At 45.7% G+C, this 25,373-nt stretch overlaps 1 long non-coding RNA gene across 1 annotated transcript; it reads right to left on the reverse strand.

The window, feature by feature from the left end:
• Positions 1-2,424: 2,424 nt before the first annotated feature.
• On the reverse strand, positions 2,425-3,408 carry LOC147973932 (uncharacterized). The gene is made up of 2 exons (XR_015603710.1): positions 2,890-3,408; positions 2,425-2,780 (listed from the first exon to the last, which is right to left on the reverse strand). It is a non-coding gene; the product is annotated as an uncharacterized LOC147973932 (long non-coding RNA).
• Positions 3,409-25,373: the final 21,965 nt, after the last annotated feature.

The raw sequence follows: 25,373 nt of genomic DNA on the forward strand, positions 1-25,373 counted from the left end.
ATGAAAAAGTATGAGCACCGACAACTGGAATGAGTGTGTGAACATGAATGTAATGTCGGTGAGGAATATGTACTCTCCCAAGCTTAGGCTTTTGGCCTAAGTTGGTCTATGGCCATGGCTCAAAGCTGCCCACTCCGGTGTACAGAGGAGTGTCCTCTGGGTGCCACTGGTTGGCAATCTCCTCCAGATCCCACTGATAAACAAACTGCCGATAAGGATCAAGGGGTGGCTCTAGTTCAGGCTCTGGAGCTGATGTCAGGCTCCGGTAGGCATGAATGGCCTCCGGCAAAACGAGGTACAAGCCTGAAAATATGTTAAACAAAGAGGGCGCAGGCAAGGTAATAATCTCATAGTAGTTTTTATCAAGCATCTTTTTATCCTTAACAATGAAATCATGTGCTACCATACTGATGACCCACAAGTAGAGGGGATCTATCGTAGTCCTTTCGATAAGTAAGAGTGTCAAACCCAACGAGGAGCAAAAGGAAATGATAAGACGTTTCCACCAAGGTATCCTCCGCAAGTACTGAAATAAATGGTAACAGATAGTTTTGTGATAGGATAATTTGTAACGAGCAACAAGTAACAAAAGTAAATAAAGTGCAGCAAGGTGGCCCAATCCTTTTGTATCAATGGACAAGCCTGGACAAACTCTTGTATGATGTAAAGCACTCCCGAGGACACATGGGAATATCGTCAAGCTAGTTTTCATCACGTTCATATGATTCGCGTTCGGTACTTTGATAATTGGGTATGTGGGTGGACCGGTGCTTGGGTGCTGCCCTTACTTGGACAAGCAACCCACTTATGATTAACCTCTATTACAAGCATCCGCAACTACAACAAAATTGCTAAGGTAAACCTAACCATAGCATGAAACATATGGATCGAAATCAGCCCCTTACGAAGCAACGCATAAACTAGGGTTTAAGCTTCTGTCACTCTAGCAACCCATCATCTACTTATTACTTCCCAATGCCTTCCTCTAGGCCCAAATAATGGTGAAGTGTCATGTAGTCGACGTTCACATAACACCACTAGAGGAGAGACAACATACATCTCATCAAAATATCGAACGAATACCAAATTCACATGACTACTAATAGCAGGACTTCTCCCATGTCCTCAGGAACAAAAGTAACTACTCACAAAGCATAAACATGTTCATAATCAGAGGGGTATTAATATGCATATATGATCTGAACATATGATCTTCCACCAATTAAACCAACTAGCAACCTACTAGCTAGCACCAATCCCGGACTTGGAGACAAGAATTGGATACAAGAGATGAACTAGGGTTTTGAGATGAGATGGTGCTGATGAAGATGTTGATGGAGATTGCCCTCTCCCGATGAGAGGAGCATTGGTGATGATGATGGCGATGATTTCCCCCTCTGGGAGGGAAGTTTCCCCTGCAGAACAGCTTCGCCAGAGCCCTAGATTGGTTCCGCCAAGGTTCCGCCTCATGGCGGCGGAGTTTCGTCCGAGGATATGGCTTATGATTTTTTTTCCCATCGAAAGACTCCATATAGTAGAAGATGTCCACTGGAGGGCCACAAGGGGGGCCATGAGGTAGGGGGGCACGCCTAGGGGGGTAGGGCGCGCGCCCACCCTCGTGGGCAGGGTGTGGCCCCCCTGGTGAAGTTCTTGCTCTCAGTATTTTTTATATATTTGGAAAACATCTTTCGTGAAGTTTCAGGAGTTTTGGAGCTGTGCAGAATAGGTCTGTAATATTTGCTCCTTTTCCAGCCCAGAATCCCAGCTGCCGGCATTCTCCCTCTTTATGTAAACCTTGTAAAATAAGAGAGAATAGGCATAAGTATTGTGACATAATGTGTAATAACAGCCCATAATGCAATAAATATCGATATAAAAGCATGATGCAAAATGGACGTATCAACTCACTACAAGAAATGTGTTAATCCATGACGGATACATTGTGTCACATATGTGCACAAAACCATCATGGTAGGTCATCCATGACGGATTTAAAATTCGTCATGTATATTGCGTCATAATTTAACTATCATGCGCTCCTTAACGGATTGCCAAAACCGTCATGGATCCATGACGGTTTTAGACCGTCACAGCTCACTTTTGACAGCACTTAACTGAGGTGATGATAACGGCGTTAACATGCTTGCCACATCATCATCTGATGTGGCGGCCCATAAGGTAGTCGGCCCAATTAGAGTTTTGACCCACTAATTTCTGTTGTAGGCCATGTGGTAGTTAGTAAGTTTTGGCCCACCAACTTTTGTTGTGGATGGTGTGGTAGTCAGCCCAATTAGGGCTTTGGCCTGCTAATCAGCTCAACCCAAAACGTCTTTAGCCCAGTCCAAACCATTAGAATATTATTCAGTCCATTAACATTTTTAATCCATAACCTTTTTCCTCTAAATATATGCTCATATCATAAAGAAAAAAAATACATAAAGAGAACTCATATCCAGGAACAATACCAAAACAGGTCCCACATAACATAAAAATAAAACAAGTCGCTGCATACATGAACCCACGAGAAAGAATCAGAGATGCACGTGTCCTGGAACTTCTGCACAAAAGACTTGCAGGTCCTTGTGCCGCCGATCTGGAAACCTGTAGCCGTCGAGACGCCAACCAGAGAGGAGATCGCCGCAGAACAAATAGCCCAAAACTTCGAGACGGCACCGACGCGTGTACAGCGATGGCAACCGCCTGTGTTCTGCGCCGCCGCGCTCGCCGGTGGTCCTCCACAAATCACATCTCAACCGTGGAAGTCCAGACAAGGAGAAGTTCTGTTTAGAAAAGACAATACAAGTTGGCATAACCCAAGTCATTCCTCTATATACTGAAACTGAATGTGTGGTGGTGGAGAGAAGTAATGAGTAAGACTCTGCCCCGTACCATGGATGCTCTGTAGACTTCGTGCACGCACGCGGGTTGACCAGCAATAGTGCGCCTCCACCGCGGCTCAATGGCGAGCCATTTAGTTGGCACCAGAGCCTCCAGCCGCCGTCGCTAGGGAGAAGAGACCGCCACACTTCTTGGAATTAGTGGTAGCATACAGAACGACGCCGTTCTCCGCCGGTGAGTCGGAACAGCCCCACACCAGGCGGCCCAGGGGCGTCCCCTCCTCAGGGGACAAGGATGTCACCGCGGCGGCAGACGTGGCCACCATTGAGGGAGGCCAGATGCCAAATCTACGCTCCATCAAGGCACTTGCGAGAAGCAGAGGGCAAGATGCCTGTGGATGAGAAGGTGAGGGCGGTGTCCGTGGTTGGGGGAGGGTGGAGGGTCTGGAGGGAAGGGAGAAGCTGGCCGAGATCCACATGGGTGTCAACGAGTTCTTTTCTCTTCTGTGCATGAGAAGCCGGCGGCTTGTTGGTGGGAGGAAGAAGAGACCAGAAATAGGGGTAGCATTGCTTGCCATTGGATCTCGGCAGATCGGATGGTTGATATTGGCGATCCGTGGGACAGTTGGACTAACCAATCACAACGCGAGTTTCCCCTCAGGCTGGATTGCCAATTCTGCTGGAAACCCTACAGGGCCTTTGTTGGCAAAGAGGCCGGCCCAAAATTTCAAGTATTTTGTTTCTATTGTTTGAATAACTAATTAAGGTCCCCTTAAAAAATAACTAATTAAGACAGCCTTTGTTGCCTCAATAAAAAATTAAGGCAGCCTTTGTCGAGTAACTTGCAAAAACCATCTATCTATTACGTATATAACATGCATATTGAACTTTCCTGTGGTCACGTGTCTTTGCATAAAAGGCATATAGGAGTCCGGATGTAGCAAGACTAGGAAAGAAATATCTGGTGAAAAAAGATATCAATATTCATGACCACATACTTACGCATGCATTTCCTATATGGCTAAACAATTTTTTTTATTTGTGATAGCTAATTACAACGCGAATCAGAAACGGGCCACATTGTACCAAAAAATTTGGTTTACTAAACCGGACATATACAAGATTCTTCTGAATCGTACACGGACTCATCCATCCAAAGCAAAATTTGGTCTCCTGAACCGTACACGGACTCTTCCATGTAAAGAAAAATAAAATAGGATCCCGATAACTGCCACACGTGTGGTGTATCGGATAGTTGTGCCACACGCCTCTTATGGCATGGACAGCAATCAGCCCACACACCTACGTGTGGGAAAAACAACTAATGCCCACATACATCTTTTTTTCCTTCCTGAACCCTCTCACACGCGTGCGTGTGGGCGAAGTTGATAACGCCCACACGCCCGTATGTCAGGCCTCGTACCCTTCTCGCCCCGCACGCGACGCGTGATGCCCATCGCGCGCCCGCAGTTGCCATGGTCCAGACCCTCGTCCATGTTCGTTTATCTGCAGTTGCCATGTCACTGAACTACGGTTGCCATGTCGGACAACTGCAGTTGCCATGGTTGCTCAACTGCAGTTGCCATGTATGGTCTGATCTAATGTAGTTGCCATGATTTCATAACTTTACGAGTTGCCACATACTAACACTAGGCAGTTGAGAGAATTGCCATGTGCTCACAAGCATGCTAGGGCAGTTGCCATGTAAAAAGGAAGAGTTGCCATCTGCTTACGTGCACGTTAGGGCAGTTGCCATGTACGTGCACATTGGGGCAGTTGCCATGTACCATGTAAAAACACACGGCAACTCGGTAAAAGACAGTTGACATCTGCTTACGTGCACACTAGGCAGTTGCCGTGTATCCTGCAAAAACACATGGCAACTCGGGTAAAAAAAGATAGTTGCCACCTGCTTATAAAGCACACTAGCGACAGTTGCCATGTGCGCTGCAAAAACACATGGCAACTAGCAGCTTACGTGTGGGAAAGGAGACGGGCGTGTGGGCAAGATGGCAAATGCCCACACACTAGCCCTTGTGCATGACTGAAAACTGGTGTGTGGGTGAACTGCTAAACGCCTGCACACCGGCCCCTCCGTGTGGTAAAACGAATGTGTGGGCGAACTATGTCACACATCACACACACGCCTTGTCCTACGTGGCATAGAAAATTAGCCAGATTGTGTCAAAATTCGTGCATATAGTACTAGACAGTGATGGATGCGTGTGATCGAAATGGTCAACACCCACACGTGTGGGCGTTAACATTTCCAACAAAATAAAGAGTACAGTCTAGACTAGAATCACGATCGGTGCATGAGACATACAGAGACTCACGAATAAAACAATTATGGCAAAGCCAAAAACAAATCCCATGATAGAAAAATATAGCACGTCTTAGCAGAATTGGTATATAGAAAAACTAAACGTTCACAATTTGGTATTCCAGTGGGTTCCACATAAATCAGTTAGATGAGCTAAATTTTGTAGTACTTTTTAATTGAACGTGCGATTTTTATATAAGGAAAATCTACCTGAAACTAACATGTGATAAAACTATAATTAAATTCAAGCAACGGAATATGTTGGCGAAATAATTGTATCAATGTACATGTGTTTGATAAAATAATAAAAGTATCCCACATACAAGCAACGGAATATTTTTCCCATGTGATATAATACATATATTTTATTTTCTAGGACATTCAACAAAATTCTCCACTAATTTGACATTTTCTATAGTTAAAATGAATTTCCACGTGTTTATTGAAATTAATTTCAATTTGAACTACATAGGTCCCTAATAAGGCTGAAATGTTTTACAAAAAACTATATTTAAGAACATATATTCGATATAGTTCATATCCCGAAAATAGATGATAAGATCAATGATTTGCTAGGCACAGTCAAACTTCTATGTGCAACCTATCTGGACAAAAATTATAAAAATATCTAAAAGTGGTGCGAAATCAATTATTTGTCATGCAATCATATTTTGGATGAGTAATCTTGATAGAAAATTTTCAAATGATGTGAGCAAAGTTGGACTGTGCATTGTTTACAAATGAAAACATCTCTAAGGATGATTCATATAACTGAGAAACAATAATTCTATGTGCTTGTGGTACATAAATTCTTAATGAAGATATAGAAATTTTTCTTACATTTTTGTAAATTCACATAAATTTTGGAAAAAATTCCTGCTTTCCTCTTCGAAGTACAACTAATGAAAATAGAATAAAGATATAAAGGACGCAATATATTTTCTGTATGCACCCATAACATTTTAAAATACACGTTGATTTTTTAAATACATGGTGAATTTTTTTCAAAATACATGTTTGAATTTTATTTCAAAAACTGTTAAACATTTTAAAAATACAAGTTGCCAAGTGGGAAGATGTTAACCGCTTAAAATTCATGTCTCAGCTTCGAGTTCTATTCATGTGATGTTCTTTTTTTACTCCTATAGAATTTTCACATGTACTATAATACATATATTTTGTTTTGTAGGAGTTTGAATAATTTTAGAGATTATTTAATATTTCCTACGGTTTAAATGTATTTATGTGTGCTCATTGGGGGTAGTGCCATTTTGATGTATATGTAAGTCAAATAAGGTCTAAACATTTCAAAAAATATATTTAAGGAATTATGTTTTATTTTAGCTCATATCCTAGAAACAGATGAAAATGTCAGAAGATACTAAGGGATAAGTCCAACTTCTATTTGCAACCTATTAGAAAAAAAATGATCATAATATCAGAATACAGTAGACAATTCTTATAAATAGGCATGGAACAATTTTATTAATTCATTAGAGGGACACAAAATTTTTAGGAGAATTCATGAATGTGTATTATACATTGACGTTAAGTCGTACAGTACATAATTATTGTCGTCTTTTCGCAAAAGAAAAAATATATTGTTGCCTACACGTGAAAAGTACTATTAATGAGTCAATTACACTGGTGGTGCTAGAACTTACGCAAACGGTCACTTTAGTGCTAGAACTTGTGGTGTATATTAAAATGTTGCAAAAACTTAGCTTCAGCGTACAAATATGGTGCTAATCGCGGTTGTATACGATGGAACCGGTGATGAGGCATGTCAACGTGGCTTAGGGCCCACCGTCAGTGATTGCATAGTAAGGGGGGCAGGTGGTGCGTTCTTTTTGCAAAAAAGAAAACCTCGTATTTTTTTCTCACATAAAAGGCCCTTATCTAGTGTACATGTGTGGCATTGGACCCATTGACCTCAGTTTAACAGGTCTGCGCTGCTAGCCACCCGCCTACAAATCAATTCATCGCATACAAGCATACGCACACTTTATATCTTTTAGCTAAGTAACGTAAGTAGTCTAAAAAATAAGTGACATAAATTAAGAATTTTAATCTAGAAAAAGGTTTACGGACGTGGAGTCTCATGTCTCCGTAGATTTCTTACAATTTATATGCCTATAGCAGAACATGATCGTGGGCTGCAATTAATGTTAGTTTTTTTCATTTTTTCGAAATTTATATATAAAATGTATATTCTACTCCCTCCGAACCTAAATAAATGTTGCAGTTTTGAATTAAGATTAGTTCAACCATAGTTGAAAGTTGCGACACTTATTATTGAACGGATTATTGATCGGTGGGAGTAATAAATAAATAATGTACCTATAAATAAAAGAAATTAGACTAAAAATGCTCACCTAATAATATTTCGAAAACCATGAAATTAAATTACGAATTATTTGTAAAAAAATTAAAAAGTGTTTGCATGTTAAATAAAGTATCAATGTAAAGAAAATGCGTATATTTAAACAGATTATCATATAATTCCAAAAAATACAGGTTTGTAAGAAAATATTAATTGTTTATATAAATTGACCGTGCTTTAATTTTTATGTTGTTTTAAAAGTGTTCATGCTTTTTAATAAAGTTTGCATATTTTCTCTCTCTATAAATTGATCAGGCGGGCGTCATGATGGAGAAGATGAAGATGGTGCGGGACACCAGTCAGGCTGCCTACGACGCCAGCTCGGCTCTCCAAAGCAACGTTCAGGTTAGTTGGTCGCCACTTGTTCTGTTAGGATATGATATCTGAAGACTCTTTCCGAAAATCTTTGCGTTAGTACACCCACCAGGTGCGTTGATTGAACTTTGAATTAGTGGGGGCACGCTGAGTGCACCCACTGGTTGTAGTCCCCGAGACTACGGTGGACTGCGGGCAATCGACTGTAGTCTTTGTATTTTATTGAGTGTAAACCGAACTGATAGTTTGTCTCTTCCACTCAGTCTGGTCGAGTGGGGTTAGAACCGGTGGGGGCACGCTGAGTGCACCCACTGGGTGTAGTCCCCGAGACCGCAGTCGACTGCTGGCAGTCGACTGTGGTCTGAGTTCTTTCTCTCTTCTTTTTTTTACTCCCTGCACTCGACTCCAGCGGGCCGGTCGAGTGGGATCAGAACCGGTGGGGGCACGCAAAGTGCACCCACTGGGTGTAGTCCCCGAGGTTATGGTGGACTGCGGGCAGTCGACTGTAGCCTTAGTACTTATTGACTTTGTTGTTTTTCGCTGTAAAAATAACTTCTCCCCATTGATTTCAGAAATCTTGTGATCTTGGAGCTCACTTTGCTGACTTGGAGAAACAGCAGATCCAACTGAACCTTGACTTGGAGCTGGCCAAGACAGAGCTGCAAAGGGTCAAGGACGACGCCACTGGTAAAACGAATTTGTCGACTAGTCTGTCTTAGGCTTGAGTACCCTTCTACTCTTTCTGAATCAGGCATCATTTCTTTGTAGAAAAACTGAGAGAATCTCTGGCGAAGAAGTGTCAGGATTTGGATGTTGCTCGAAAGGAGGCTGACGACAGAACCGCTCTAGCTGAACAGAAACTGGCTTCGGTCGGGCAGTTGGAAGAAGAGAATACCAGGCTAAAATCTGCATTGAATGACGCCAACAAGGAGTGCTCGCGCTGGAAGAAGGAGAATCTCATCCTGGGCGAGAAGATGGAAAGCATTGCTCGCAGGAGGGACGATCTGGAGAGCTATCTGAGGAGCCTTGCCAAGAAGTTGTTCATCAAGCTCGAAGGTGCACATTTTGTTCCGACTGATTTTTTTATGTCGACTCAGTGTACGAAAATTGACTTATCCTTGGATGGTGAATGCAGAGTTTTGCCAAAACTTTGAGGAGGAGACTGGGCGGATTGAGCCAGGTTTGGACCCAATCAATTCTCCCGTAAAAGATGAAACTGCCATGAATCTGCTCCGACTGGAATCCCGCATCGACGGTGTCGTGGACTACTTGGCTCGACTGAAGGTCGCCATGTCGCGGATCGACCCGGCACTTTGGCCAGAGACCACGCCCCAGAATGATCTCGAGTCCCTGATGACTCTACTTAACGAAATCCCTGATCGAGTGCAGGAGTGGAAGAAATATTCTGCCCAATGTGGAGATGATGTGGCCCTGTCTCTGGTTTGCGTCCATTACAAGGAGGTGCGTCAAGATAAGTTAGTGGCAATCAAGGTCGCCAACACCCAGAAGCATGACTTCTGATCTTTTATGGAGACTTTCATTGCTGTAGCCACTCGGATCACCGACGGCGTCGACCTAGACGAGTTCGTCGAGCCTGCTAGTCCTCCTCCCGCGGAGTGAACAAACTTTTATGCCTCACCTTAAATTTGCCTCGGGATGCCGAGTGGTTTTTGTAACCGTTAAACTCTTTCGGGCTGAAAGCCCGAGCACTTCGATCTGTGGTCCGGAACGTTTAGGGTTTATCTGAACTTGGTTTATCGTTAAATATCTTCATGAATCCCCCGTCGAGTGGGAATCGTTCTTCATTCGAGACAACTTTTGTATTTCTGGCTCAGCTCCGAAGGAGAAGGTGGTAGTCGACCTACATCTTGTTACTGCAGAGCAGGATGGAGCACACATTGTATTTGTGGCGAAGCTCTCACGGAGAAGGTGGCAGTCGACCTGCACCTCGTCGACCTTGAGGATTCAGATGTGTTTCGTACTTAGGCGAGTACTGGACTGCAGCTAAGCCTCCAAGTGGGAGGCTAGCTCACCACTCGGTAGGATTTTCAGATACTTAGGTGAGTACTAGACTGCAGCTAAGCCCCCGAGTGGGAGGATTTCTCTCCACTCGGTAGGATTTTTTCAAACTTAGGCGAGTGCCGGACTGCAACTAAGTCTCCAAGCGAGAGAACTTAGGCGAGTACTGGACTGCAGCTAAGCCCCCGAGTGGGAGGATTGCTCTCCACTCGGCAGTATTTTTACAAACTTAGGCGAGTGCCGGACTACAGCTAAGTCTCCCAGTGAGAGAACTTAGGCGAGTACTGGACTGGAGTTAAGCCCCTAAGTGGGAGGATTGCTCTCCACTCGGTAGGATTTTTTCAAACTTAGGCGAGTGCCGGACTGCAGCTAAGTCTCCAAGTGAGAGAATCTTAGGCGAGTACTGGATTGCAGCTAAGCCCCCGAGTGGGAGGATTGCTCTCCACTCGGTAGGATTTTTTCAAACTTAGGCGAGTGCCGGACTGCAGCTAAGTCTCCAAGTGAGAGAACTTAGGTGAGTACTAGACTGCAGCTAAGCCCCAGAGTGGGAGGATTGCTCTCCACTCGGTAGGATTTTTTCAAACATAGGCGAGTGCCGGACTGCAGCTAAGTCTCCAAGTGAGAGAACTTAGGCGAGTACTGGACTGCAGCTAAGCCCCCGAGTGGGAGGATTGCTCTCCACTCGGTAGGATTTTTTCAAACTTAGGCGAGTGCCGGACTGCAGCTAAGTCTCCAAGTGAGAGAACTTAGGCGAGTACTTGACTGCAGCTAAGCCCCCGAGTGGGAGGATTGCTCTCCATTTGGTAGGATTTTTTCAAACTTAGGCGAGTGCCGGACTGCAGCTAAGTCTCCAAGTGAGAGAACTTAGGCGAGTACTGGACTGCAGCTAAGCCCCCGAGTGGGAGGATTGCTCTCCACTCGTTAGGATTTTTTCAAACTTAGGCGAGTGCCGGACTGCAGCTAAGTCTCCAAGTGAGAGAATCTTAGGTGAGTACTGGACTGCAGCTAAGCCCCCGAGTGGGAGGGTTGCTCTCCACTCGGTAGGATTTTTTAAATACTTAGGCGAAACAGATTCGCAGCTAAGCCCCCGAGTAGGAGGCTGGCTCGCCACTCGGTAGGAAATTATTTTTACAAACTTAGGTGAAGCGGATTCGCAGCTAAGCCACCCACTAGGGGATTTCTCACGCAAACAAAAACAATAATAATCACTGGGAAAATTATAACGCTCTTGTCTTTGATAAATAAACTACAGGAGTTTTTTCTTATTACATTTCATCCGAGTGAGAATTCAAGTATAAAAGGCGCAGAGGAGCTCCGCATTCCAGGCTCGCGGCTCATCAATCTGGCGATCGACATTGTAGAGGTGGTATGCTCCATTGCGGAGGACTCTGGTGACTATGAAGGGGCCTTCCCAAGTAGGAGCGAGTTTGTGTGGTTTCTGCTGATCCACTCGGAGGACTAAGTCTCCTTCTTGGAAGGCTCGACTCTTCACGTTTCTGGCATGGAATCGACGCAAGTCTTGCTGATAGATGGTCGATCGGATCATGGCCATTTCTCTTTCTTCTTCCAGGAGGTCGACTACGTCCTGCCGGGCTTGTTCTGCTTCATCTTCAGAGTAGAGCTCGACTCGGGGAGCGTTGTGAAGCAGGTCACTCGGCAAGACTGTCTCGGCTCCGTAGACCAGAAAGAATGGGGTTCTTCCGGTCGATCGGTTCGGGGTTGTCCTCAATCCCCAAAGGACTAATGGAAGCTTGTCGACCCATGCACCTGCTGCGTGCTTGGGATCGCGCATCAATCGGGGTTTCAGTCCTTTGAGAATTAGGCCGTTTGCCCTTTCTGCTTGCCCATTCGACTGGGGGTGAGCAACCGAAGCATAGTCGACCCGAGTGCCCTGAGAGGCGCAAAAGGCCCTGAATTTGTCGGAATCGAAGTTTGACCCATTGTCAGTGATGATGCTGTGCGGAACTCCATATCTAAATATCAACTCTCTGATGAAACTGATAGCAGTGCAAACATCAAGATTCTTGATAGGCTTGGCTTCAATCCATTTGGTGAACTTGTCGACTGCTACCAGTACATGAGTGAAGCCGCTCCTACCCATTCTCAGTGGTCCAACCATGTCCAGCCCCCAAACAGCGAAGGGCCAGACGAGTGGAATGGTTTTCAGGGCTGACGCGGGCTTGTGTGACATATTGGATTAATACTGACATCCTTCACATTTGTCGACTATCTCTTTTGCCATTTCATTGGCTCTTGGCCAGTAGAATCCCGCTCGGTATGCTTTAGCCACAATGGTCCGAGAGGACGCATGATGACCACAGGTCCCCGAGTGGATATCATCAAGGATCATCTGACCTTCTTCTGGTGTAATACACTTCTGGCTGACCCCAGTCGCGCTTTCTCTATATAACTGTCCCTTTATGACTGTAAAGGCCTTGGATCGACGGACGATCTGTCGAGCCTCTTCTTCGTCCTCTGGGAGTTCTTTCCTTAGGATGTACGCGATGTACGGTACTGTCCAGACGGGAGTGATGACCAAGACTTCCATGATCAGGTCGACCACAGCTGGAATTTCAACTTCAGTCGGATCCGTGGCACTTTTTGGCTGCGGGGCCTCTTCAGTGAAGGGATCCTCCTGAACTGATGGTGTGTGGATGTGTTCCAAAAACACATTGCTGGGAATGGCTTCTCTTTTGGAACCTGTTTTTGCCAGATCATCAGCTGCTTGATTTTTTAGTCGGGGTATGTGATGAAGCTCTAACCCCTCAGATTTCTTCTCCAGCTTTCTCACTGCATTGCAATAACCAGTCATGGCTGGACTTCTGACATACCATTCCTTCATCACCTGATTAACCACGAAATCTGAGTCGCCATAGACCATGAGGCGACGGACGCCGAGTGAAATGGCCATGCGCAACCCATATAAAAGCGCTTCGTATTCTGCCTCGTTATTGGAGGAATCAAAGTGGATTTGAAGAACATATCTGAGTTTATCTCCTCTGGGGGAGACCAACACCACTCTGGCACCGGAACCATTCAGCATCTTGGAGCCGTCGAAGAACATGGTCCAATGCTCCGAGTGAACCTGAGTCGGCAGTTGCTGTTCAATCCACTCGGCGACGAAATCTGCGATTGCCTGGGACTTGATAGCTTTCTTTGCCTCAAACTTGATATCTAGAGGAAGGAGTTCAATCGCCCATTTTACCACTCGACCAGTTGCATCCCTGTTATGTAGGATCTCTGAGAATGGAGCGTCACTGACGACTGTAATGGAATGATCAGAGAAGTAGTGAGCAACTTTCTTTGTGGTCATATAAATCCCATATACAAGCTTCTAATAATGAGGATATCTTTGCTTCGATGGGGTCAAGACTTCAGAAATATAATATACTGGGCGCTGAACTTTGAAGGTTTTTCCTTCTTCTTCCCGCTCGACCGTAAGTACCGTACTAACGACTTGTCCTGTGGCTGCAATGTAAAGCAGCAAAGGCTCCTTGCTGATTGGGGCAGCAAGCACCGGCTGGGTGGAGAGCAGAGCTTTGAGCTCTGCAAACGCTGCATCAGCTTCAGGAGTCCACTCGAACTTCTCGGACTTCTTCACCAATCGATAGAGAGGCAATGCATTTTCACCGAGACGAGATATGAATCGACTTAGGGCGGCCAAGCAACCATTAAGCTTCTGGACGTCGTGCACTCGCACAGGACTTTTCATTCGGAGTATAGTACCGACTTTTTCTGGATTGGCGTCGATTCCCCGTTCAGAAATGAGAAAACTGAGTAATTTTCCGCCAGGAACTCCGAATGTGCACTTTGATGGATTAAGCTTGATATCATACCTCCTGAGGTTGGCAAAGGTTTCAGCAAGGTCAGTCAGCAGGTCGGAACCCTTCCGTGACATGACCACAATGTCATCCATGTACGCCTCCACACTTCTAAATCATCCTCATGAATGTGGCTCCGGCATTCTTGAGGCCGAACGGCATGGTAACATAACAGAAGCACCCGAATGGAGTGATGAAGGCTGTTTTGATCTCGTCAGGTCCATACAGACGGATCTGATGGTACCCGGAATAGGTGTCTAAAAAAGACAGTCGCTCACATGATCGATGCGGGGGAGAGGAAAATGATCTTTCGGGCAGGCCCAATTGATATGTTTAAAGTCAATGCACATGCGAAGTGACTTTTCCTTCTTGGGGACCATAACAACGTTGGCGAGCCACTCGGAGTGGTAGATTTCTCGGATGAACTCCGCTGCTAAGAGCCAAGCCACCTCCTCGCCAATGGCCTTTCTCTTCTGGAAGGCGGACCGTCGGAGATGTTCCTTGACAGGTTTTACTTTTGAGTCGACTCTTAGGCGGTGCTCAGCCAGCTCCCTGGGAACACCCAGCATGTCAGAAGGCTTCCATGCGAAAATGTCCCAGTTCTCACGGAGGAACTGGATGAGCGCTTCTTCCTATTTGGAGTTGAGTGTTGTCGAGATATGAGTTGGAGCAGTGCTGGGGTCGGTCGGGTGGATGTGAGCTGTCTTCGTATCGCCAGTCGACTGAAAAGCTGATTCTATAACGGGCTTCTTGGCTCACAACAAATCACTCGGGTCTTCAGTCTTCTGGTATTCCTGCAACTCCACCACTGCCATCTGAGCATCGGTGATCTTCGAACCTTTCTGAAAACATTCTTTCGCTTTCTTCCGATTGCCCGTAATAGTGATCACACCTTTGGGGCCAGGGATCTTCAATTTGAGATACACATAACATGGTCGGGCCATGAAGCGTGCATAAGCCGGCCTGCCCAAAATAGCGTGGTAGGCACTCTGGAAGTCTACAACTTCAAATGTCAACTTTTCTTTGCGGTAATTCTTGGAATCACCAAAAACCACATCAAGAGCAATCTGGCCGAGTGATTAAGCCTTCTTCCCAGGAATGACTCCATGGAAACTCATGTTGCTGGCACTGAGTCTGGACATCGGAATGCCCATCCCTTTCAACGTCTCAGCATATAATATGTTCAAACCACTGCCACCATCCATCAGGACTTTGGTCAGTCGAGTGCCTTCAACAACTGGGTCGACCACCAAAGCTTGCCTCCCAGGGGTGGCGATGTGCATTGGGTGATCGGACCGGTCGAATCTTATGGCTGTCTGAGACCACTTCAGATAACTGGGTGTCGCCGGAGCAACCATATTCACCTTTCGGTTGATAACTTTCAGTCGACTTTTGCTTTCAACATCAGCAAAAATCATCAGAGTGGAATTGACCTGAGGGTATCCGTCATCACTATCTTCCTTGTCCTCAATTTTGTCCGACTCCTTTTCCTTATCTTTGGGCTGCTTGCCCTGGAACTGCTGGATCAAGAGTCGACACTGTCGAGTGGTATGTTTCGGGTAAATGAAATTACCCTCTTCATCTTTCTTGGTGTGGACGAGACATGGCAAATCCAACACATCATTTCCGTCATGGTCTTTAACTTTCTTGGGGTTCCAAGGTCCTTTAGGTTTCCATTTAAACTTTCCTTGGGTTACAGCTAAGGCTTCCCCAGGAGCAGCCGGCTCGGCTTTCCGCTTCTGTTTCCGATTGGGATTTCCTCCGGTTTCTTGGGCGACTGATTTGAGCTTGCCACTCCTGAGTCGATCCTCATCTTCACCATTAGCGTACTTGGTGGCAATCTCCATCATCCGGTTCAGAGACATATCTCCGGTCCGTCCGAATTTCAGATTCAGTTATCTGTACTTGACGCCTTCTTTGAAGGCACAGACTGCTTGGTGGTCAGGCACATTCTCTACCGTGTGATGCAACGTGATCCATCTCTGAATGTAATCCCTCAAGGTTTCATTCGGCTTCTGCACGCAAGACCACAGTTCCGTCAGCCCTGCCGGCCTGTTGCATGTTCCTTCAAATGTGGTGACAAACACTCGGGCGAGATCTTCCCAAGTGTAAATGCTGCTGGGTGCTAACTGGTTCAGCCATGCTCTGGCCGAGCCCTCCAACATGAGAGGCAGGTGTTTCATGGCCACTTCATCATTGCCGCCGCTAATCTGGACGGCCACTCGGTAGTTTTCAAGCCAAGTATCGGGCTTGGACTCGCCAGTGAACTTGCTGACTCCAGTCGCCAACCTGAAGTTGGGAGGAATCACAGCGGCCCTGATGGCTCTACTAAAGCACTCTGGCCCCGAAACATGTGCTCTGCTGCTGGCAGGAGCATCTCTATCGTGTCCTTCCCGGTGAGCTCTGTTCCTGTTGACCAAACCTTGAACGAGAATGGATCTCGCATCAAAGCCTGGCACCCTGGAGTCGACTGGAATCCTTCGCCCAACACTACGAGGGCACCTGTCATCCTGTTGTCGAGGCGCATACGACCCGCTCCTCGGGGGAGGGGTGGGCACTCAAAGTCGATCATCACAATCGAATCGGTGATCATATTGGTCATGGTTCCCATACTGATTACGCCGGTCCCCACGTCCTTCACGCCTTGGGGGCGATCTTGGGCTTTGAGCCGACTGGACTGTGTCCGCGGCAACGGATGTGCTGTGAATCCTGTTCCGCGACTGAGAAACAGCGGAATTCTGGTCTCCTGCTGCCCGGAGTAATGCTCTGATCTGCAGCAAGCCTCTGCCAGCCTCCGACTAGGAAGGCTGAATCGACTCTGCTATACGGGCTGCAGCTGCTAAATTCTGAATCGGAGTTCGATATACCTGCGGGGGTGGGAAGAGCTGACGTCGACTGGATTCGAGAACCCGTTGTCGCGCACGCTCGTCGAGTGCTCGCTGGAGGTTCTCCAGTCGAGTGCGCTCGGCCAAGTTTGCCAGGCGCGCGTCTTCCAAGGCACGAGCCTCGGGGGTTTCTCCAACGATAGGAGTGTGCAGTGCATCCATGTTCCGGCGGCGAAGTTCTTCTCTCTGCAGCGACATGAGAGGCTCGGGAAGATATTCCTCATGGGGACGCGACGTGTCGCCTCCACCCACGCCTCCGTCGGTGCGGGGAAAACCGGGAGGACTGGGCGGTCCATCGACCATCAGAACCTCCGCCGCCGGATAACTGCTGTTGCACTCGGATGCTGTCTCTGCGGAGCCAGTCGACAGGTCGAACAGGCCGTAGAGGGATTCGTCGGGCTCGATCGCCGCGACTTGAGGGGTGGCCGACTAGCTTGCCACCGCGTGTCTCACCCACAGCTGAAGTCTTGACCGACCGGAGCGCTTGCGCCGGCGGGAAACAGGGAGGGAGGACAACACAGGAGCTGACTGGTAGGGGGTCGACCGTTGCCGCAGGAGAACGCCGCAGACGCACGTGCTAAAGTGCGTTGCCCCGCGGACAGGGAGTGCGTCCACGTCGAGCGGAGCCTCCTGAAGCCAAGCGGACTCGTCGGCGATGAACGTGAGCGCGCCGAGACGGATCTCGCGGCCCTCGACCAAAACTCCGCCGAAAACCATGATGATTCAGGTTGGAAAAGATCGCAACTCCTCCAACAAAACGCTAAAACACCGGCCCCACGGTGGGCACCAACTGTCGTGGTTCTATGTCTGACAGTAGTGTAGGGGGGTAAGTATGGAGAGGCAATATCTTAGCTATGGAGAAGTTGTAAGCACGCAAGGTTTACGAGTTCAGGCCCTTCTCGGAGGAAGTAATAGCCCTACGTCTCGGAGCCCGGAGGCGGTCGACTGGATTATGTGTGTATGAATTACAGGGGTGAGAACCCTTGTCTCGGAGGAGGGGGGTGGCTTATATAGAGTGCGCCAGGACCCCAGCCAGCCCACGTTACAAAGGGTTCAATGTACATTAAGGCAGGGCATTACTGGTAACGCTAGTAATAAAGTGCTATGATGACCATAAAAGCTACTTAATAACCGACCGTTAGCATGCGGACTGCCTTTAGGTCCCCTGACTGTCGAGTGACTTGGTCTTGGTCGAGTGGTTGCTTCTTGGTCGAGTATCTTCGAGTTTGTCGAGTGGAACACCTCCAAGTCGATTGAAACATGATTTCTTCTAGAGATGTCCTTGGTTAGGTCAGTTTGGACAGGTCCATGCCCCTACCCTAGGTACATAGCTTCATCAATCATATCTACTATATGATTCACGTTCGACCTTTCGGTCTCCGTGTTCCGAGGCCATATCTGTATATGCTAGGCTCGTCAAGTTTAACCAGAGTATTCCGTGGGTGCAACTGTTTTGCACCCATTGTATTTGAACGTAGAGCCTATCACACCCGATCATCACGTGGTGTCTCAGCACGAAGAACTTTCGCAACGGTGCATACTCAGGGAGAACACCTCTTGATAATTAGTGAGAGATCATCTTAAAAAGCTACCGTCAAACTAAGCAAAATAAGATGTATAAAAGATAAACATCATATGCAATCAAAATATGTGACATGATATGGCCATCATCATCTTGCGCCTTTGATCTCCATCTCCAAAGTACTGTCATGATCTCTATCGTCACCGGCATGACACCATGATCTTCATCATCTTGATCTATATCAATGTGTCGTCACGTGGACGTCTCGCCAACTATTGCTCTTGCAACTATTGCTATCGCATAGCGATAAAGTAAAGCAATTATTTGGCGTTGCATCTTATGCAATAAAGAGACGACCATAAGGCTTTTGCCAGTTGCCGATAACTTCAACAAAACATGATCATCTCATACAACAACTTATATCTCATCACGTCTTGACCATATTACATCACAACATGCCCTACAAAAACAAGTTAGACGTCCTCTACTTTGTTGTTGCAAGTTTTACGTGGCTGCTACGGGCTTAGCAAGAACCAAACTTACCTACGCATCAAAACCAGAACGATAGTTTGTCAAGTTGGTGCTGTTTTAACCTTCGCAAGGACCGGGCGTAGCCACACTCGGTTCAACTAAAGTTGGAGAAACTGACACCCGCCAGCCACCAGTGTGCAAAGCACGTCGGTAGAACCAGTCTCGCGTAAGCATACGCGTAATGTCGGTCCGGGCCGCTGTTGGGGAACGTAGAAGAAATTCAAAATTTTCCTACGTGTCACCAAGATCTATCTATGGAGAAACCAGCAACGAGGGGAAGGAGAGTGCATCTACATACCCTTGTAGATCGCTAAGCGGAAGCGTTCAAGTGAACGGGGTTGATGGGGTCATACTCGTCGTGACTCAAATCACCGATGACCAAGTGCCGAACGCACGGCACATCCGCGTTCAACACACGTACAGCCCGGTGACGTCTCCCATGCCTTGATCCAGCAAGGAGAGAGGGAGAGGTTGAGGAAGACTCCATCCAGCAGCAGCACAACAGCGTGGTGGTGGTGGAGGAGCATGGCAATCCTGCAGGGCTTCGCCAAGCACCACAGAAGAGGAGGGAGAGAGAGATGCAGGGCTGCACCAACGAGAGATCGAATCGCGTGTCTTATGGGCAGCCCTATGCCTCATATATATAGGGAAGGGGAGGGGCTGCGCCCCCTCTAGGGTTCCTACACCTAGGGGGGCGGCAGCCCTAGATGGGGATCAAGGGTGGCGGCCAAGAGGGGGAGAGGAGAGGGAGGCGCACCAATATGGGCCCTAAGGCCCATATCCCGTAGGGTTTGCCCCCTTTCCACCTCTTAGGCGCATGGGCCTTAGTGGGGCTGGTGCCCTTGGCCCATGTAGGCCAAGGAACACTCCCTACAGCCCATGTGGCCCCCCCGGGGCAGGTGGCCCCACTTGGTGGACCCCCGGGACCCTCCCGGTGGTCCCGGTACATTACCGATAAACCCCGAAACTCTTCCGGTAACCAAAACAGGACTTCCCATATATAAATCTTTACCTCCAGACCATTCCGGAACTCCTCGTGACGTCCGGGATCTCATCCGGGACTCCGAACAACATTCGGTAACCACATACAAACTTCCTTTATAACCCTAGCGTCATCGAACCTTAAGTGTGTAGACCCTACGGGTTCGGGTGACATGCAGACATGACCGAGACGATCTCCGGTCAATAACCAACAGCGGGATCTGGATACCCATGTTGGCCCCCACATGTTCCACGATGATCTCATCGGATGAACCACGATGTCAAGGACTTAATCAATCCCGTATTCAATTCCCTTTGTCTATCGGTACGATACTTGCCCGAGATTCGATCGTCGGTATCCCGATACCTTGTTCAATCTCGTTACCGGCAAGTCTCTTTACTCGTTCCGTAACACATCATCCCGTGATCAACTCCTTGATCACATTGTGCACATTATGATGATGTCCTACCGAGTGGGCCCAGAGATACCTCTCCGCTTACACGGAGTGACAAATCCCAGTCTCGATTCATGCCAACCCAACAGACACTTTCGGAGATACCTGTAGTGCACCTTTATAGTCACCCAGTTACGTTTGTGACGTTTGGTACACCCAAAGCACTCCTACAGTATCCGGGAGTTTCACAATCTCATGGTCTAAGGAAATGATACTTGACATTAGAAAAGCTTTAGCATACGAACTACATGATCTTGTGCTAGGCTTAGGATTGGGTGTTGTCCATCACATCATTCTCCTAATGATGTGATCCCGTTATCAACGACATCCAATGTCCATGGTTAGGAAACCGTAACCATCTATTGATCAACGAGCTAGTCAACTAGAGGCTTACTAGGGACATGGTGTTGTCTATGTATCCACACATGTATCTGAGTTTCCTGTCAATACAATTATAGCATGGATAATAAACGATTATCATGAACAAGGAAATATAATAATAATCAATTTATTATTGCCTCTAGGGCATATTTCCAACAGTCTCCCACTTGCACTAGAGTCAATAATCTAGTTCACATCGCCATGTGATTAACACTCACAGGTCACATGGCCATGTGACTAACACCCAAAGAGTTCTGGGTTTGATCATGTTGCTTGTGAGAGAGGTTTTAGTCAACGGGTCTGAACCTTTCAGATCCGTGTGTGCTTCACAAATCTCTATGTCATCTCCTTGATGCAGCTACCATGTTCTATTTGGAGCTATTCCAAATAACTGTTCTACTATACGAATCCAGTTTACTACTCAGAATAATCTGGATTAGTGTCAAAGTTTGCATCGGCGTAACCCTTTACGATGAACTCTTTTACCACCTCCATAATCGAGAAAATTCCTTAGTCCACTAGTTACTAAGGATAACTTTGACCACTGTCCTGTGATCCGTTCTTGGATCACTCTTGTACCCCTTGACTGACTCATGGCAAGGCACACTTCAGGTGCGGCACACAGCATAGCGTACTGTAGAGCCTATGTCTTATGCATAGGGGACGACCTTCGTCCTTTCTCTCTATTCTGCCGTGGTCGAGCTTTAAGTCTTAACTTCATACCTTACAACTCAGGCAAGAACTCCTTCTTTTAATGATCCATCTTGAACAACTTCAAGATCATGTCAAGGTATGTGCTCATTTGAAAGTACCATTAAGAATTTTGATCTATCCTTATAGATCTTGATGCTCAATGCTCAAGTAGCTTAATCCAGGTTTTCATTGAAAACACTTTCCAAATAACCCTATATGCTTTCCAGAAATTCTACATCATTTCTGATCAACAATGTGTCAACAACATATACTCATCAGAAATTCTATAGTGCTCCCACTCACTTCTTTGGAAATACAAGTTTCTCATAAACTTTATATAAACCCAAAATCTTTGATCATCTCATCAAAGCGTACATTCCAACTCCGAGATGCTTACTCCAGTCCTCAGAAGGATAGCTGGAGCTTTGCATACTTATTAGCATCTTTCAGGATTGACAAAACCTTCCGGTTGTATCACATACAACCTTTCCTCAAGAAAAACGTCGAGGAAACAATGTTTTGACATCCTATCTGCAAGATTTCATAAATAATGCAGTAGTCGCTAATATAAATCCAACAGACTCTTAGCATCGCTACGAGTGAGAAAGTCTCATCATAGTCAACTCCTTGAACTTGTCGGAAAACATCTTAACGACAAGTCGAGCTTTCTTAATGGTGACATTTACCATCAGTGTCCGTCTTCCTTTTAAAATCCATCTACACTTAACAGCCTTACGACCATCAAGTAGTTCTTCCAAAGTCTACACTTTGTTTTCATACATGGATCCTCTCTCGGATTATATGGCCTCAAGCCATTTATCGGAATCCAGGCCCACCATCGCTTCTCCATAGCTCGTAGGTTCATTGTTGTCTAGCAACATGACTTCCAAGACTGGATTACGTACCACTCTGAAGTAGTACGCATCCTTGTCATCCCACGAGGTTTGGGAGTGACTTGATCCGAAGTCTCATGATCAATATCATAAGCTTCCACTTCAATTGGTGTAGGTGCCACAGGAACAACTCTTTGTGCCCTGCTATACACTAGTTGAAGTGACGGTTCAATAACCTCATCAAGTCTCCACCATCCTCCCACTCAATTCTTTCGAGAGAAACTTTTCCTCGAGAAAGGACCCGATTCTAGAAACAATCCTTTATTGCTTTCGGATCTGAGATAGGAGGTATACCCAACTATTTTTGGGTTTTCCTATGACGATGCATTTATCCTCTTTGGGTTCGAGCTTATCGGCCTGAAAATTTTCCACATAAGCGTCGCAGCCCCAAACTTTTAAGAAATGACAGCTTAGGTTTCTCTAAACCATAGTTCATACGGTGTCATCTCATCGGAATTACGTGGTGCCCTATTTAAAGTGAATGTGGTTGTCTCTAATGCTTAACCCATAAACTATTGTGGTAATTCGATAAGAGACATCATGGTATGCATCATATCCAATAGGGTGCAGTTATGATGTTCGGACACACCATCACACTATGGTGTTCCAGGCTGTATCAGTTGTGAAACAATTTCCACAATGTCTTAATTCTGTGCCAAACTCGTAATTCAGATATTCATCTCTATGATCATATCATAGATATTTTATCCTCTTGTCACGACGATCTTTCAACTTCACCCTGAAATTACTTGAACCTTTCAATAATTCAGACTCGTGATTCATCAAGTAAATATACTCAACATCTACTGAAATCATCTGTGAAGTAAGAACATAACGATATCCACTACATGCCTCAGCACTCATTAGACTGCACACATCAAAAATGTATTACTTCCAACAAGTTGCTTTCTTGTTCCATTTTACTGAAAACGAGGCTTTCAGTCATGTTGCCCATGTGGTATGATTTGCATGTCTCAAGTGATTCAAAATCAAGCAAGTACAAAACGGTCCATTTGCATGGAGTTTATTCATGCATATATACCAATAGACATGGTTCGCATGTCCCAAACTTTTCAAAAACGAGTGAGCCCAAAGATCCATCAACATGGAGCTTCTTCATGCGTTTTATACCGATATGACTTACGTGGCAGTGCCACAAGTAGGTGGTACTATCATTACTATCTTTTGGCATGAACATGTGTATCACTACGATCGAGATTCAATAAACCATTCATTTTAGGTGAAAGACCATTGAAGGTATTATTCAAATAAACAGAGTAAACATTATTCTCCTTAAATGAATAACCGTATTGCGATAGACATAGTCCAATCATGTCTATGCTCAACGCAAACACCAATCTCGATGGTAGAGGGAGCGTGCGATGCTTGATCATATCAACATTGAGAACACTTCCAACACATATCGTCAGCTCACCTTTAGCTAGTCTCCGTTTATTCCGTAGCTTTTATTTCGAGTTACTAACACTTAGCAACCGAACCGGTATCTAATACCCTGGTGCTACTAGGAGTACTAGTAAAGTACACATTAACATAATGTATATCCAATATACTTCTATCGACCTTGCCAGCCTTCTAATCTACCAAGTATCTAGGGTAATTCTGCTCCAGTGGTTGTTCCCTTATTACAGAAGCACTTAGTCTCGGGTTTGGGTTCAACCTTGGGTTTCTTCACTAGAGCAGCAGCTGATTTGCCATTTCATGAAGCATCCCTTTTTGCCCTTGCCCTTCTTGAAACTAGTGGTTTCACCAACCATCAACAATTGATGCTCCTTCTTGATTTCTACTTTCGCGGTGTCAAACATCGCGAATATCTCAAGGATCATCATATATGTCCCTGATACATTATAGTTCATCACGAAGCTCTAGCAGCTTGGTGGTAATGACTTCGGAGAAACATCACTATCTTATCTGGAAGATCAACTCCCACTTGATTCAAATGATTGTTGTACTCAGACAATCTGAGCACAAGCTCAACAATTGAGCTTTTCTCCCTTAGTTTGCAGGCTAAGAAAATCGTCGGAGGTCTTATACCTCTTGACGTGAGCACGAGCCTGAAATCCCAATTTCAGCACTCGAAACATCTCATATGTTTCGCGACGTTTCAAAAACGTCTTCGGTGCCTCAACTCTAAACCGTTTAACTGAACTATCACGTAGTTATCAAAATGTGTATGTCAGATGTTCGCAACATCCACAGACAACGTTCGAGGTTCAGCACACTGAGCGGTGCATTAAGGACATAAGCCTTCTACGAAGCAATGAGGACAATCCTCAGTTTACGGACCTAGTCCGCATAATTGCTACTATCAACTTTGAACTAAAATTTCTCTAGGAACATATCTAAACAGTAGAACTGAAGCGCGAGCTACGACATAATTTGCAAAGTCCTTTTGACTATGTTCAGGATAATTAAGTTCATCTTATGAACTCCCACTTAGATAGACATCCCTCTAGTCATCTAAGTGATTACATGATCCGAGTCAACTAGGCCGTGTCCGATCATCACGTGAGACGGACTAGCCAACGTCGGTTAACATCTTCATGTTGATCGTATCTTCTATACGACTCATGCTCGACCTTTCGGTCTTCTGTGTTCCGAGGCCATGTCTCTACATGCTAGGCTCGTCAAGTTAACCCTAAGTGTTTCGCGTGTGTAAATCTGTCTTACACCCGTTGTATGTGAACGTTAGAATCTAACACCCGATCATCACGTGGTGCTTCGAAACACGAACTTTCGCAACGGTGCACAGTTAGGGGAGAACACTTCTTGAAATTGTTGTAAGGGATCATCTTATTTACTACCGTCGTTCTAAGCAAATAAGATGTATAAACATGATAAACATCACATGCAATCAAATAGTAGTGACATGATATGGCCAATATCATATAGCTCCTTTGATCTCCATCTTGGGGCTCCATGATCATCTCGTCACCGGCATGACACCATGATCTCCATCATCATGATCTCCATCATCGTGTCTTCATGAAGTTGTCTCGTCATCTATTACTTCTACTACTACAGCTAACGGTTAGCAATAAAGTAAAGTAATTACATGACGTTTATGTTGACACGCAGGTCATAAATAAATAAAGACAACTCCTATGGCTCCTGCCGGTTGTCATACTCATTGACATGCAAGTCGTGATTCCTATTACAAGAACATGATCAATCTCATACATCACATATATCATTCATCACATCCTTTGGGCCATATCACATCACATAGCATACCCTACAAAAACAAGTTAGACGTCCTCTAATTATTGTTTGCATGTTTTATGTGGCTGCTATGGGTTTCTAGCAAGAACGTTTC

Source organism: Triticum urartu, chromosome 5A, assembly GCF_056163025.1.
Source record: "Triticum urartu cultivar PI428250 chromosome 5A, HENAU_Tu73, whole genome shotgun sequence".
In the NCBI taxonomy this organism is placed as follows: domain Eukaryota; kingdom Viridiplantae; phylum Streptophyta; class Magnoliopsida; order Poales; family Poaceae; genus Triticum; species Triticum urartu.